At 37.1% G+C, this 18,115-nt stretch overlaps 2 non-coding genes across 2 annotated transcripts; both read left to right on the top strand.

Annotated features, from left to right (window-relative positions):
* Positions 1 to 6,626: 6,626 nt before the first annotated feature.
* TRNAD-GUC (transfer RNA aspartic acid (anticodon GUC)) lies at positions 6,627 to 6,698 on the top strand. Its single transcript has one exon. It is a non-coding gene; the product is annotated as a tRNA-Asp (tRNA).
* Positions 6,699 to 15,655: 8,957 nt separating this feature from the next.
* TRNAD-GUC (transfer RNA aspartic acid (anticodon GUC)) lies at positions 15,656 to 15,727 on the top strand. The gene has a single exon. It is a non-coding gene; the product is annotated as a tRNA-Asp (tRNA).
* Positions 15,728 to 18,115: the final 2,388 nt, after the last annotated feature.

The raw sequence follows: 18,115 nt of genomic DNA, 5'->3' as shown, positions 1-18,115 counted from the left end.
ATTCTAATCTAGCCCCAAGCATTCGCCATTTATACTACCGTCTACTTAATAGTTTTGTGTCAATACATGGGACTGTGTAGTTTAGGCCCAAGTGTTCGGGCACCTTCCCCGAAGTTACCTTATCGACTTTTGTTTTGACAAAAAAAATCCTCCTTTTGACTTTTGTCAAGGAATTCCGGACAAGTAGGGATACACACTATCACGTTTAGGCCATGGGCCATGATGAGCAGACCCCCCAAGTTATCCCAGCAGGATGGCTTATCAATGTTGGGAAAACCCTCTTTTTCTCTCTCCTATTCGTTCTCCATCTACCAATCTAGCTCAAACCCTCTTTCTCTCTCAAATCGTCTCAACCCTCTATCTCCACTTTTCTCTCTTTCTCAACTCAACCACCCCTCTCCTCTTCTCTTTACCTTTCTTCCTCAGTTCTCTCTCTCTCTCTCTCTCTCTCTCTCTCTCTCCCTCTGTCAGCCCAACTCACAATAAAGAGGGGTAGCTATTAGTACCCAATTTTTGTTGAATCTGTCGTGTAAACCCCAATATACCCCAAACACCCGATCATACCTTTTCAACCTCTCTGAAATACCTAAAAACCTAAGAAACTCAAATTTCACCCCAAGAACCCTAAGATCTATCATTAAATATGCCTAATACCAATCCGATGGCCCCAATCAACCCTAATCTACACTTTGACCCTCATATTAGACATCACCCTTACACCCCAAAATCACCATTCCTTCATTGTCGAGTTACCAAATTCCTAAAATACCCCTTGGACCAATTACAAAAATACTCGACCAAATCCCCAAATTACCACTCGCACCAAATTCCCAAAATACCCTATGGGCCAAAATTACCAAAATACCCCTAACCAAATTCCCAAATTACCCCCACAGAAAATTCCTAAAATACCCCTGTGGTCCAAAATTATCAAAATACCCCGTGACCTAATTACCCTTTTTCAAATCTCCCAAAATACCCCTAACCAAATTCCCAAATTACCCCACACTAAATTCCCAAAATGACCCTCCGACCATTTAGCAAAATACCCCTGACCAAATTCCCAAATTACCCCCTCACAAAATTCCCAAAATACCCCTGGGCCATTTACCAATATACCCCTTCTTTCTAAATTTTTAAAATGCCCTTGACCAAATTACCAAAATAATAAATTGAGATTCATATTGTACGTTTTAAATAATAAATTACTAATTTTTCTTTTTTTTTTTCTAAATTCAGTTCTCATATTTTTACAATAAGATTCAAGTAAAACAAAGCTTTGTCTCAAATGGATTTGGGAGCTTCCAATATCGCCTTGCTATCAAATGTTCTTATGGAGGATCATTCAAAATATCATTCCAGTCAAAAGGCAGGTTTTAGACTCGTCTTAGGACCCAAGGTGAGTGATCTGTCACAACGAAGAGTTATGGAGGATCATTCAAAATTTCACTCCGGTCAAAAGTCAGGTTTTAGACTCATCTTAGGACCCAAGGTGAGTGATCTGTCACAACGAAGAGGAAACAATGAAACACCTATTCTTAGAAAGTCCTTAGACTTAAAGGTGTCAATGGACTGGTTTTGGATTGGACCTCATCCAGTCTAAAATCAATTTGGATGGATTGGATGGACCAATAAGAGATATTGGATTGGACCAATTCGGTCCAAAATATTTATTGGATTGGATTGGACTTGGTCCATCCTTAACAAATTTAGATTAAGCCAATATCTGATCCATTGATACAAGATAAGAATATATTATCAATGGACCGGATTTGGATTAAAATCAATCTAAATCAAAATGAATTTGAACAAATTGAATAGTCCAAACATTAAATTGAACCTATACAAATTGGTCCAAAACATTCATTAAATTGAATTAGACCTGATCCATTTATAATAGATTCACATTTGACCAGATCGGATTGGGCCAAAACCAGTCCAATTGACACTCCTACTTAGACTCAAGCGGTGTTCTTTGCAGGACCATGGAATATAAATTTGAATGCTATTTTTCATTCTTCATGGCTTGATTGCATGTGTGAGCTAATGAAATCGCTACTGACAAATTGACAGTAAAGTGTTAAAGCTAGTATGCTCTAGCCTTGTATTATATTTGATTTGCTTGTAACGAGAAATGTTTCAAAGATAAGACAAATCCCCATTCGTTTGGGTGATAGCGCGTATTAACAACTTATTTATGCAAACAGTGTTTCATTAGGAAGCAGCCTTAAACCCATCGGTCCTCGGGAGCATATTCACCCCGAAAGTTTAAGAGAGTATTGACTGTACCATTTTTGCTGATGCAGGATCATGAATCATTCTGTACTCTCCTTTGGAGCTATTTGCTTATCCCCCACATTATCTGCTTTCGAATCTTAGGGGGAAGAGTGAAGCTTTAACTCCATAAAAGAGGCCGAATTATATGCTATGTTGCAGGGAGCTCAACAGGCTATCCATAAGCTGAAAGGAAACCTCCATATATGTTCAAATTCCTAGCAAGTGATCGGGGCTCTTCAGAGCAAAGCTTTTCTCCATTGGTCTTGCCATGGGCTTTTGTCAACGACCAAGCAAAAGTTAGCTTCTTGTTTGTCTGTGGTTTTCTATCATGTAAATAGAATATATAATACCCTGGCCCATTTTGTGGCCCAGTTGACCAAGAGCTACTCTAAGGACTTTTTCTCTTTTATGATAATTATAATACCAGATGTAATGAACTTTATTAATCCTGTTCCTAATTGATGTAGTTCTTTTAGCTTTCAACAAAAAAAAAAAAAGAAAATATAAAACATCTATACCATCTATACCAAATTAATAAATGATTAACTAAAATAAAAGAAATTAAGTAATAAACACCTAAAATTTGCCATCTCTAGATTATCTCATTTTTATCATTGGGCATTGAGTGGGTGGAATGCCATATATTGAGGATGGGTAGGCTTTCTAATTTGTGGATATGGGGCGACCCTTGTATCACCAAGGGTAATGCATCCCCTAGATCCCCAGCCCAAATCTCTTCTACAACCAACAGGAAACCTTACCAACCAGCCAGTAGATCTGTTCATGGGCCGGGCCGGGCTTTCACTTGTCACTAATGAAAATATACTAGGCCCGAGCCCGAGCCCGGCCCGACCAACGGGCCTATAACTTGGGCCCGAGCCCGAGCCTGGCCCGACCAACGGGCCTATAACTTGGGCCCGAGCCCGAGCCTGGCCCGACCAACGGGCCTATAACTTGGGCCCGAGCCCGGCCCTGGTAAAAAGCCCGAAGCCCGAGCCCGAGCCCGAAGCCCGACCAAATTGAAAAAAAAACAATTTTCCCTATTCAAATTAGAATTAAAATTTCATATAAGTTTTTTTTTTTTTTCTATTTAAATGAACAAGGCCTACAAGATGGTATTTTTCCCTTTCTTTTATATTTTAAAACACAATTTTACATTCTTAAATCAAAAAAATTTATTCAAATGGACATAATCACATAAATAATTTTAAGTTTAATATTAGGTTGGGTCGGGCCGGCTCGGGCCGGGCTATTTTGACAAAACCCGAGCCCGACTCAAATTTATTGCGAGCCGGGCTTTTTGGCCCAAATTTAAGCCCGCGGTCCTATAAAAATGTCTAAGCCCGTCCGGGGGTCGGGCCGGGCCGGGCAGGCCCGTCGGGCCACCCGGCCCATGAACAGGTCTACCAGCCAGTGACGCCCCATTACAGACTTATTAGACTCAACCGTTGTTATCAGTGGCTCACTACAGGCCTTAAACTAACTCCCCTGAACAGGTTTGAAAAAGAAACTAAAAAATTGAAGTATATCGGCATAAAGAAACTAAAAAATTGAAGTATCTGTATCAATATTTAAAATTACCTTGATGAATATCTCTTCTGGTAATGCAATGTTGCCCGTGCTGTTTGGCATGGGTCTTGTCTTTCATTTCATGGAATCCAGATCACAGTTCTTACCAACAAGTTCTTGATTGGATCAGCGATTATATTGTTTAGTGGAGGTGGATTTGATTGATGATGCTGCAAGGTCGGATCTCCTCTTCAAGTTTGCCAACCTTCTTCAATGGAGTTAGCTTGTTAGGCTCAAGCAGCCTTGATTTAATTTGTAATTATCATACCTTAGCTTATGATGGATTTAACAATTTCTTAGAATTTTTTTTCTTGGAGCTGTAAATAGTTTTCTTATATTTGAGTAGTTTTATGATAAACAAAGTTCATTTTTTGCCACTTGTGATCAACTAAAAGCAAGATATAACAGTATAACACTCTTTACTGGGCCAGGTTTATCTAATCTCAGCCCAGCATTAGATTGGGTCCCATCTAAGCGGATATGGGCTTCATTCTCAGCTCATGGGTCTGGACTAAGTCTAATTTTTATTAAACAGGTCTGGCTCAACCTAGGCATTTTCATTTTAGTAAGGGAAAAAATTGCATTTTTCTCTTTATAGCTTTTGGGGGAGGGAAAGGGAGGGCGAGGAGTCTTTTAATCTTCAGGAAGAAAATAAAGGAGGCACTTGCAAGTCATACAAGCAACATCAGCGCCACATCAGCATTTAACTGCACAGTCATGGCACAGCTGAGCATTTTAGCGACTGTTTGGCATTGTTGTTGTTTCCTGGAGCAACAGCACCACATCAGCACTACGTAGGAAAAAATGGTGCTTTAGGAAATAGTCATCTGTTTGAAACTATTTTTTCATAGAAAATAGTGTTCCAAGCCACATCTTGGAAATCGAGAAGGCATACTTGGAGTAACACTAAATTTGGCGTTTCCTGGAGCTGCAGCTCGTTGCTGCCAATAGGGCAGTGATGTGGCACTGGAGAATGAATAGAAGTGCAGAAAACGTTTCCTGGAGTATTCGTACCAAATAGAAAAGGTTACTATTACTGCAGGAAACTTCCTACTTGACAGCAACGATTCCAAAACCCACACATCTGCAACTGCAGAATCAATGCCAAACATATACTTTGTGATCATATAATTGGCCCAAGAACCAAATATGTGATATCTAAGCCCAGCCTAATCCACTGGACCAAGCCATGGGCCAGCAAGCCCAGAATTGGATAACAAAGATTCTAACATTTATATACTCTAGCTCGACCCATCTCTCTCTCTCTCTCTGGCACCCTGATTGCTTGACTTGTGTATCAGAGACTTTATCCTTAAGAAAGAACTTTGGATTCTTTGACATTTTCTGTTATTGACATTTTAATCAAGAAAAAATTCACATACACACATTTATCTTTTACTTCATTCTATTCTCTCTAATTAGGTTTAGTAACTTCCATTCTTTCTTATTGAATCTTATATTTAAGTATTTTTTCATCAATTAGTACTTTTAACGATATAAAGCCTATGCTTTTTAACTAAACAAAAGACCAATCCATTCTTCCATGATGGTGGCAAATAAATAACTCAAACTTCTAGGTCAAATAGGTCAAGACATGATGTCATAGTTAAATAATAAAATGTTTTAAAATAAAATAAATAAATAAATCTAAAAATTACAAAAAAAAATAGAAGAAAGTAGTTAAGGTCTGCACAAATTGGTAATTGGTCCCACACTGTGGTCTGATACATGTTTCTATCAAATCAACTTGGGCACTCAAGTTAACCACATTAAGAATATTTGGGAGCCCTTAAGTCCATCCATGCATGAGCCCTTCTCTCCCTCACTAAATAGAGGTTCTTCTAATGGAGAAGGAGACATCTTGGGGATGTTCTTTTTTTGGATTTTGAGAGGGGGAAAGTTGGTCAATGGGATTTTGGTTCCCATTGACCAAGAATCCCATATTCCTTTTTCAGAGGATCAGGGAAAGTTTATTTTCCTAGCTATCACTTTCCGGATAAGTAATATCCATCTCTTAGGTGGGTAAATAACTTTTCCACCCAGTTTCTGAGGAAAATTTTGCCCAAGTAACTACATTTATCCAGGTAAGTAACTTACAGAAAAGCGAATGGGGCCTTTTGTCATCCCATCATCCATTCCTTATTGGCTCACTTCTTTTTAAGGTAATCCCTTATTCGCCCACTTAATCACTCATCCTTGTTTTCTAGGTTTCCTTAACCAAATCCTAATCTCCCATTCTCATCTTCCTCTCAAAGCCAAAACTACTACCAACACTGCCTTACGCATGTAAAAAGAAAAATTGTTTTTATTGCCCATGGAAATAAAATACAAATACAAAACTTAAAAATGATCCAAAAATGGAACTACTTCCCTATTTAGTGGTGAGTCAACAATTCAACATTTTGCGTCAAATAATAAACATTATAAAAGAGAAAATATAAAAATTACAAAAAGAAATGTGAAAAACACTTTGACGAATCCCCAATATATCATATATTCATCATATTAAACAAAAAATGTGATAAATAAGAATTATTGTTAATTTAATAAATAAAATTATATATTAAAAAATTTGGAAAAATATTATTACTATTTTAGTCATCATATAAAATTACTATGTGCAAAACACATTATCGAATGTAAACATAGTACCAGCTCAAAATACTTGTTCAATTTGTGCATGCCTTTATTGGATTTTTACATGAAAATCTATTCAAACGTTATAACCTAAAATGTAAATGGTACCAATACAACAAAAGAAAATATTTAAAAAATATCAGGTCGTTGTAGTATAGTGGTGAGTATTCCCGCCTGTCACGCGGGAGACCCGGGTTTGATCCCCGGCAACGGCATATCAAATTTTTTCATTACCAACAACTAATGTACAAGTACAGATACACACGATGCAGAATTCTGAATTCCAGGCCCCCTACTACTAGCCCTCTCCCCCTTATAAACCTGAATTTGGCATCATCAAATCACAGGTCTTGGATGCATTCCCCCCTGTACTTTGGGGCTATAAAATTCTGATCTGGGCTGATTGGTCATTCTCCCCCCCAAAAAAAAACCACGTAAACTCAATCTATAATAACACGTCAGATCAGCCTAATAATGGGCCACCACTATGCTCAGCTGACGTGGTATATCGAATTAGAATTAGCCCATTAGGTCTCGTTGGTTAGCTTGTTTTATCAAATGACGAGAGGTAAATCATGAGACCATAAGAGCGAACTTGGACGAAGAGCAGGTAAGTCCCATTACCCTTTTCTTACTCTTCTTCCTCTTTTGTGCTGTCTTGTGATTCCAAATTTTTGTTTTAATTTTTAAATAAATATTATATATTCTATTATTTTAGTCTTAACTTTTAATGGCTTCTTCTTTTTTTTTCTTCTTCAAAATTCAGTCTTAATCTCTTAATAGCAGTTCATGCTTTGTTATGTTGTATTACAGTTATTTGTAATACAAGTTCTAAGTAGCTCTAGGTATGCAGAAATAAAATGAGGCTAGGGCATTAAGGTCATTTTTGGGTGTGCCAAGTTAAAAACAAGTGTTTATTGAATAAATGCTTAGCAACAAGTGCTATTCAAATAAGCACTTTTTAGTATTTGGCACCCAATTTTTTCAAATGCTTATTTTAAAAAATAAGCACTTATTTGGGCGTTTGGTAATCTTTTTCTCCAATAAGCATTTGTAGGAGTGTCAATGGTATTCGAAAATCCAAATTCGAATTCGACATCTGATATAATCGGTTCAAATTCGAATAATTTGAATGATGCAAACAGTCGAATTCAAATATATGCTTTGTACCAATTAAATAGTCGAATTGAATTCGAATACATGTCAATCCGATTCAATAATTATCCGAATTTGATTATTATAATAATATAATATAAAAGAAAGATACTTGTCTTAAAAGTTAGAACATCGATCAAGTATCTTTAACTTTTTATATTATATTATTATATGCTCTTATTTTAATATGAAAAATAAAAAAAGAACTAATTGCTTCTGCCATGATAAGACCATTTGGTTCAGACATATTTTCATTAGTTGATAGGTGATAAAAATGCATTAATTACTTCAACCTGCTCGTCTCATCTCCCCCCGTTTCCCTCCCTTGTATCTCTCATTTTTTCATTCCCCTACATTGACTTCCTTCCTAGCATCTGGTTTTGTTGATTTTCATGGAAGAGATTTCAAAAAGAAAAAAAGAACAACACATATTGAAAGTAAAGATCATGTATCAATGAAACAAAAGAGAGTTTCACATTAAATGAATAACATAGTTGCAACTATCACCCATTTGTTTTATGGTAAACGAAAAAAAATGTTGCAGTCTCTCCCTCCATCCCTCTCTTGCTTTCTCCTTGTTCTTTGTTCGTCTTCTTCGCTGTTTGTTCTAGATTTTATTAGGTTTCTTATTTTACTTTTCTATTTTTTCTCATGTTCATTCGTCTTCTTCATTTATAGAAATAGTGTATATACTTTGTTCATTCAAAGAAAACAAGATAAGACTTTCTCCATAATTCATTCAAAGGGAACAAGAGGGCTCATTCTTGGACTTCAAGAATTAGGAAGTAATTCATCGATTTCAAATTAATCGAATATTGGATTATTCGACTATCTAGTCAAATTCGGATTCAATTTTTAATTTTTAATATCCGCCGAATTTGAATTCGAATTCGAATTTGAATAATCAGTTTTGTAATCGAATTCAAATTCGAATGCGACATGATGCGATTTGAATTTGCTTCATTTACAGGCCTATGCATTTGTGACTATTTTGTCATTTATTTTCTTTCAAATTCTCAAAAATATGCCCTTATGAAAGCATTTTTATGAAGGTACTTTTATGAAAGCACTATTATAAAAACACTTTTATGAAAGTACTTTATGAAAGCACTTTAATAAAATTATTTTTATGAAAGTACTTTTATAGAAGTATTTTTACGAAAGCACATTTACAAAAGTACTTTTGTATAAGTACTTTTATGAAAGCACTTTTACAAAATTCAATTAGGGATAGTTTTGGAAGAAAACAAACTGAATAAGTGCTTATTGTATAAGCACTTAAAAAAGGTTGGAAATTTGGCTTAAAATATAAGCCCTTATTTTTAAAATAAGTACTTATTTCGGGCTTATTTCCCAAATATCAATAAGTGCTTAATGACCCAAATAAGCACTTATTTTTAAGCACTCCCAAACATGGTGTTAACACCCAATATTTGCTCGGTCCCTTCGCCCTACCTCTTTGTACCCCCTCTTAGACCCCAAAAAACTCAAAAACACAACCAAATCAACTTGAGACTTTCCAAAGTCTAAAGTACCCTCCTTTGATACAATCCACAAGACAAATAACAACCATGAAATCAACATCAACATCCGATCAGACACCATTCCTAGACTTGGAAAACTACAACTTGGTTACATGCCAATTTTCATGGCTAAACTCCAAAGATCCATCATTCATCATACTAGCCCCTTGCTAACGACCCCAATCCATGTGATATTCAAACTCCAACTCCCGAAAATCAAGTCCAACATATCCATCACCCTAAGATCACTAGGAAACAATCAACTAGCGAATCTCACCACAAATCTACAATGATCAACCGCAAAAACATCAAGATCCCATTCTAACAACCCTAAATGACTATCAATATTGACCATATCTTTCTCAGATCAGAACTATCCACTTGAAATCACCCCTTAATCCATGCCTACCCACCAAATTGTAACTCAAAATTCACCCGTTTGACCCCCCATCAAGCATATATCATATTTAAGCAAATCTCATTAATTAGATCTTACCATCCATCATCCCAACTTTACTTAACCAATTAGACCTCACCACTGTGTTCAAAAACCCAAAAAACCCTAGCACATCAAATTTTACGACCAAACTCCTTTATTTGACCATTAAAAAAGTGAGATTCCATTTCAAGCCTTTTTGTTAGGTGACAAACAATTAGCTAAAACCTAGACCAAAACCAAATAAGTGAATCTAAACCTCTGATCAAATATCCACTACTTCCATTAGTTTTAAGACGTTAAAAAGTGCCCACCCACCAAACTTCATTCCAAAATTCCCCGTTTGACCTTCCATCAAACAAATATTCTATTTCAGTAAATCTCGTTGATCCAAACTTGTCAACCATAGATCTCAATCATCCCGACCTCATTTGACCAATCAAACATCACCACTGAGTTCAGAGACCCAGAGAACCCCAACACGTCAAATTTCATGACTAGATTCATCCATTTGAACGTTAAACTAACAAGATCTCATTTCGGTGTACTAGATTAAATTACCACGTCATCTGGCCTAACCTGAAATCTTAAAAGGGTGATGGCTAATGTCAAACCCATTCTTGACCCATTAAAACACTTGAACCAATGAAACAATGCCTAATAGACCCAAAAAACACAAAATACCAAACAATCCCATACTAAAAACCAAGAAAAGACAAAATCACATTTAAATGTTCATCAAATTTATATTTTCTGCCACTGATAGCCCCAAATACGAGACTGCAATTTCTGGCATACCCCAAGCTCCTATTGGATGCATGAAACCCATGAATTGTTGGATTTGAACACCCGAATTCTATCTGACAACATTAAAATATATATACTCATGTTTACATAAAATTCACACTTAATCTATCAGTAAAATTGGTTTGAATAGTGTTTATTTGTTAGACTTATAAGTTTCTTATAAAAGTTATTTTAGGTATAAGCTAAAGCTAAAGAGGGTGGAGGCTTTTAGCTTCTATGTCTCACATGACAGTTGGGTACTATAGCAACCTATCCAATGAAAAAGATTAACAAAGCTACAACCACCCAGTAAAAAGTTAACAAAGCTACAATTATAATTTGTTTACAGCCAACCAAGAAAACTTTTTCACCAAGATTTTCTGAAACACTTTGTTTATTAAGCTAGTTTTGTTCTTGAGGCTGCATTTGCTTAAATAATTAATTTTTGTTATCTTAGGAGAAACTAACAATGTGTGGGATAGTTGAGAAGTGTAATCTAATTATATTCCTTAAGAGACATGATGGGGAAGGTTCACTACAAAAAATTATATTTCTAGCGGTAGGTTATGATATGGCTGTTCGGCGTCTTTAACGACAGTCGTTTAAAACTGTCGCTAAATATCAGTCAGAACAAATCCATTCAGATAATCATCATAGCCTTGCATTAGGAATATCTCCCCATAAAATAAAGCATAAAAGTACAAAGATATTCCCGATGCAAGGCTACAAAGGCTATTCGAACAATAACAGACTTTGCTCTGACTGAAGCCGATCTCCCCCGTACAAATCACACACTCCACTCCTCTCCCTCTTCACGATTTGTCTTCTTGCCGCTCTCTCCTTTCCCGGTTGATTCTCTCTCCCTCAGTCATCATCTCTCTCTCTTTGTTTGATTTAAGAAAAAGCAAGAAACTGAAACTCGAACTATAAAGGAAGATCGACAGGTAAATCTCTCTCTCACACATTGGCATTTGATCCTAATATAGTTCCTAAATGTTTTTAAATGTTTAGGTTTTGCTGAAACCTCATCAATAAATAGAAAACCTAGGTTATAACTTGGTAAAATTGCTTGGGGTCATTTCTAAGAGTTTGACACCTGTGTGTTTTTTTTGTCGATTTAATTAATTGATGCGTCTGAAGAAGGTGACATTTTCTAGTATATATTTTACTAGCAATAAAAGAAAATTACATGATCGAAAATGGACACTATGGAGAGGAAATTAAATGTACCAGCGTAGTAGACAATAAGTGTAGAAATGACACAAGTGTTTGGGCATCATTATATATTTCTGTCAAAATATGCCTTATATGACTAGATTTAGTTTTCTAATAAAAAAGAAGTGAAATGGTTGTGGGTGAATTAAAGTAGCTTCAGATTGGATACTTTCTGTTTTTAAAAAATAAACTAGAAACACAAAATTTATAAAAGAATCAAGGAATTGTAAAATGCAGTAAAAATCTAGGTTTAAATCTGAAAAGTTCTGGCCTGCCTGTGGGCCTTTCCCCCTTCCCAAATCTAGATTGGGAATTGAGTGGACTCTTAAATGGGAACAATATCCGATCCATTTTAATATAGGCAGTATCTTAACCACCCATTTTAACAGGTTGATTCCGATCCGATATATGCCCAATTGACAATTCCCATTCTGCCATTCCATTCTATTCAAAGTTCAAATACATACATACATACATATATGCATTGTGTATATATGTGTTTGTACATGTATGTATGCGTATGTAGTGAATGTATAAACATGTTTATACTTATTTGACCAGTGGATCTCTTTCTCAAACTACTAGCTGATAATTGTTACCGTCTATAAGAAATTAGGGAAGTTCTAGCAAAGACCCATGAAGGCAGTCCCTACAAAAATGGGATCAAGGATACCTGAGGAGGTCAACAAGTTATGTTCTAACAAGAAACAACAGACTACCACTTTCTTGAGTGACCTTGTCCAAGGGAAGTCTAGTTTTGGTTCATCCCTCAATCTAAGGTTAAATTAAGGCACTGAGAATAAGTTCTGGAACTTCATCTGTAAGAATTGCCAACTAAAAGAAGCCGGTCAAACAAGTGTTAGCTGGTCTTCAATCGAATTGCATTTAATTTAGAACAGTATGGGATGGTAGAAACAATAAAGACCTCTGCAATGTAATGCCAGATCCATGGTTAAGTAACTAGATAAAATTTCAAGCTATTGGCTAGAGAAACAAAGAACAGTGTTGAAGAAATATTTCTGGGAGCTTTATCTCAAGTTTTAAATGATTTTGGTTTTACAATAGCAAGGTCAGTTGGGTTCTATGAAATGAACCCATTCCCTGGTGACAACTCACTTTTTTTTACATGAATTTGGAGTTAAAAATGCCCTCACTATACACTATTTCTTTTTTCCTTTACACTAATTCCACACCCCCAAAAACCCCTGCTAGCTCTGGTTCCAGATTATGTTTGATTTACCTAAATAAGATAATTCTTAATCAATTGCCAAAAATTCTAGGTCCAGCCAGATTACTGTGTCTTAACTAACATATCTACCCAACAAAGTAACCAGAGGCATGAAAAATAAACTTTGTTTATATTAATTCGATTGTTTCTAGATTTTGTGGTGAAAACAGCATTTACATTTAGTCTACAAATATAGTCTAATATTACTCGTTTGCAAACTGGGTTTTCATTGCATATGATCCAAATACAGTATATTTTGCTGCCAAAGAAGACAGAAAAATAAACAAGAACCTTAAATCAATTGAAATTATTCCCAAAAGAGTATTGAAAGCTATATTGAGATACATATTGCAAGTAACAATCTTATGCAAATTGACATGATATAAAGAGGATGCAAGTATATCTTAATCGATGCTGTTGAATGATCAAAACTGAAAAGGTTGCTTCCAAATCCTGTGAAGCAATCATATCTCCCATGACACCGAACTCTGGGCATTCACTCCACACTTTGAGGCCTGATAGGATTACAAGAGATAACATAATTCCACTAGAACAGGTTACAAGAGATAACATGAAAGGGTCCTAGAAAATGTTGTGTTAGAATTGAAAATAGACCTACTGATAAAAAAAAATGGCCTTATGGACAGACCAGGTCCATTGACACATATATACCTTAGTTTAAAATAAAAGAAGTTCATCTTTTGCAACTCGTGATCAATTAAAAACAAGATATAACAGTATAACACTCTTTACTGGGCCAGGTTTAGTCTAATCTCAGCCCAGCTTTAGATTGGGTCCCATCTAAGCAGATATGGGCTTCATTCTCAGCTCATGGGTCAGGAATAGGTCTAATTTCTATTAAACAGACCTGGCTCAGTCTAGGCATTTTCGTTTTAGTAAGGGAAAAATATTGCATTTTTTCTCTTTTTAGCTTTTGGGGGAGGGCAAGGGAAGGCGAGGAGTTGTTAGTCTTTAGGAAGAAAATAAAGGAGGCACTTGCAAGTAATACAGGCTACAAGCGTTTAACTGGGCAGTCATGGCACAGCTGAGCATTGAGTATAGTGATCATATAATTGGTCCAACAACCAAATCTGTGATCTCTAATCCTGGCCTAATCTACTGGACCAAGCCATGGGCCAGCAAGCCCAGAATTGGATAAGAAAGATTCTAACATTTATATACACTAAGTCGGCCTTATCCAATGGACCAAGCCATGGGCCAAAAAGCCCAGAATCTGATAATAAAGATTCTAACAATAATATACACTAGCTCGGCCTTATCCACTGGACCAAGCCATGGGCCAGTAATATACACTAGCTCGGCCTCTCTCTCTGTACCCTGATTGCTTGACTTTGAGTATCAGAGACTTTATCCCGAGAAAGAACTTTGGAGTCTTTGGCATTTTATATGATGGGCATTTTAGTTAAGAAAAAAATCACATATACATACAATTTTTTACTTCATTCAATTCTTTTGGCTCAGTTTGGGAAGAGTACGAATACAAATATATACAATACAAATACATGTAAAATAATACAAAATACAAGGTTTTGCACTTCATATATTTCTATTTGTACTCTTTCTAAACTAAGCCTTAGTTTCTGTATTTAAGACATTAACTCCTATTCTCTGTTATTGAATACTAGATTTAAGCTTTCTTTCACCAATAAATTTTATCAAATGGATCGATATTCAATACTTTTAACAATATAACACATGTTTTCTTTTACTAAACAAAAGACCAATCTATTCTTCCATCATGGTGGCAAATAAATAATTCAACCTTCTAGGTCAAATAGGTCATAGTTAAATAATAAAACTTTTTAAAATGAAAATAAATATCACAAAAAATGTAGTAGAAAGTAATTTAGGTAATTTAGGTCTGCACAGATTGGTAATTGGTCTGCACAGATTGGTAATTGGTCCCACCAGTCTAATGCATGTCCCTGTCAAATCAACTTGGGCACTCAAATTAACCACCTTAAGAATATTCGTGAACCCTTAACTCCATGCATGCATGAACCCTCCTCTCTCTCTCTCTCTCTCTCTCTCTAATATATATATATATTCTATCTTCCCACCATTCATCCTTATTCGCCCATCCTTGTTTCCTAGGTTTCCCTAACCAACCCTAATCTCCCATTCTTATCTCTTCCTCAACATCAAAGCCACACCACCATCACTACCACCATAGGTAAATATGTTAAAGAAAAATAAGTGTGATTAAAAAGAATTATTTTTATTGTCCACAGAAATAAAATATAAAACTTAAAAATAACCAAAAATGGGACTACGTTCCTATTTGGTGGTGGTCCAATAATTCAACCTTTTTGTGTCAAATACATTAATCCTTGATGCCATAGTTAAATAATAAAAATTAAAAAAGATAAAAATATAAAAATTACAAAAAAAAAATGTAGAAAACACTTTAACATATCTCCAATATCATATATTCATCATATTAAATAAAAAGTGTGATAAATAAGAATCATTATTAATTTAATAAATAAAAAATAATTTTATATGCATAAAAATATAAAAAATTTAAAAACTTTGAAAATATATTATTATTACTATTTTTTGTCATCATCTAAAATTGTCATATGCAAAGCGAATGTAAACATTACATATATTTTTCAGGTAGCAATGACAATACCAAACATAATACCGCTCCAAATAGTTACTCAACCAACCAAACAAATTTTGTGTGATGTCTGTACTGGCGTTTTTATATAAAATTCCATTTAAACGTGTAAACTAAAATTTAAATTGTACTAAATGCAAAGTAAGAAACTATGTGTACAAAATTTCTAAATGAGTAGCCAATAAGTCGTTGTAGTATAGTGGTGAGTATTCCCGCCTGTCACGCGGGTGACCCGGGTTCGATCCCCGGCAACGGCGTTATCTATCTTTTTACATAATTACATTACCAAAAATATCAGCTAACCAACGAGCATCCAATGGGCGCCAATGTGAATTCTAGTAATGGGCCCCCACTATGCGCAGCTACGTAGTATCAAGACTATTCTATGAGAGTGAACTTGCGGGAGAATTTTAACAAGAAGATATCAAAAACTCAAATATGAAATTGACGAAGAATAGGTAAGTCCCAAATTTATCAATCCTAAATTTGGGGCTAGTAGGACGGTCGTTAGTCTCAAAAACTATTCCAAAACAGATCGCTGCCTACCCTTTTTTAAATCCATAAAAAAGAGTAAGGACTTCGAATGGACTACAGAATGTCAGTTTGCCTTCGGCGAACTGAAAAGATACCTAGGTACCACCCCGGTTCTAATTCAGCCCAAGGAAGGGGATGTGTTAAAACTGTACCTCTCCGCGAGTGACGAGGGGATGTGTTAAAACTGTACTTAGTATCAACTCGATACTAATCAAAGAAGTAGATTGGGTCCAACGACCCATCTACTATGTTAGTAAAGTTTTGCAGGACGTAAAAACTAGGTACCCAGAGATCGAGAAATTAGCGTACGCGCTAATCATAGCAGCTCGCAAATTTCGCCCATACTTCCAAACCCACACTATCGTCGTCCTCACCAACAAGCCTCTGAGATAGATTATGCTCAAACCCGAGGTATCTGGCAGACTAACGAAATGGTATATCGAATTAAGCGAGTACGATATCCGATATGAACCTCAAACGGCAATCAAAGCCCAAGCCTTGGCCGATTTTGTGGCGGAATGCACATTTAGTACCGCAAATCCTGAGTTGGCCGAGCTCGAACACACGACGAAAGCTTCAACCAGAGCGGCGCCAGTCCCAGTCTGAGAAGGTCTGACCTGGGACGAGGAGCCTTGGATTCTCCACGTTGACGACTCGTCCAACCAGCAAGGAAGCGGTGCAGGACTGATTCGGACCAAGCGAAGTGAAGCTGGAATACGCACTCCAATTCGGATTTGCGGCATCAAACAACGAAGCAGAGTATGAAGCATTGGTCGCCGGATTAAACCTAGCAAGGGAAATGAAGGCAAAGCACCTTATTGTATGCAGCAACTCACAGCTCGTAGTCAACCAAGTCACTAGTAAATATGAAGCCCGCGACCCCACTATGGCTGCCTACTTGGCCAAAGTTAGAGAGATCCTGCACGACTTCATTTCATACTTCATCAGATAGATTTCGAGGTCCGAGAACGCTGAAGCCGACGCCTTGTCCCGATTAGCCAGCACAAGCAGTAACACCATGCAAATCATGTATATAGAGGACTTACCTCAGCCTAGCATTCCCGGGGGGGGGGCAGGAGAGGTCGCTCCCGTAGCACAAGTGGAACCGAGCTGGATTGACCCACTCGTAAGTTACCTGCTTAACGGGACCCTACCTGCAGAATGCAGTGCGACCCGAAGGGTAGAGCGTCAGTCAACTAAGTATGTCCTTATAGATGAACAACTGTACAGAAGGTCCTTTACGCTGCCCTACCTGCGCTGCTTGTGACCCTCAGAGGCTGAGTACGTACTTCGCGACACCCATGAAGGCTCGCACAGAAGGCGTTGCGGCAAGGCTATTACTGGCCCAAGATGAAGGCGGATCCACTCGAGCTCGTCAAGAAGTGCGATAGGTGTCAGAGGCACACTAACATCCACCATCGACCTATTGCCGATCTGAAATACCTCACTAGCCCATGGCCCTTCGCGTAGTGGGGAATCGACATCCTTGGCCCATTCCTGCCAGCGACAGGGCAAAGGAGGTTTCTGGTCGTAGCAGTAGACTACTTTACGAAGTGGGTGGAAGCCGAACCATTGGCAACAATCACAGTCTACAACTTACAAAATTTCTTCTAGAAGAACATAATATGTCGCTTTGGGCTACCTCGGGTACTCATCTCTGATAATGGAAAGTAGTTTGAGGATATCAAGTTTCAAAATTGGTGTGCCGAAATAGGAATCCAACAAAATTTCTCCTGGGTGGCACACCCCCAGGCAAACGGGTAAGCGGAAGTCACTAACAGAGCAATAGTTCGCGGACTGAAAGCTCGCTTAACTCGAGCCAAGGGGTTGTGGGTAGACGAGCTGCCCAATGTCCTTTGGGCCTACTAAACTACCATTAAAACTGCCACAGGTGAGGCTCTTTTCAACCTCACTTACAGCACAGAAGCGGTGATCCCAACAGAAATCGAGATGCCCACACTACATTTGGAGGCCTATGATGAGGAGACGAATGATGACAAGCTCTGTACCAAACTAGACCTGGTAGAAGAGGTACGAGACCTGACATACATCCGAACTGCAACTTACCAAAAGAGAGTAGCTCGGTACTATAATGCCCGGGTCAGAAAATG

This window comes from Nelumbo nucifera, chromosome 8 (genome assembly GCF_055504915.1).
Source record: "Nelumbo nucifera cultivar China Antique chromosome 8, China Antique-T2T, whole genome shotgun sequence".
Lineage (NCBI taxonomy): Eukaryota > Viridiplantae > Streptophyta > Magnoliopsida > Proteales > Nelumbonaceae > Nelumbo > Nelumbo nucifera.
This window is presented reverse-complemented; position numbering and strand designations above follow the sequence as displayed.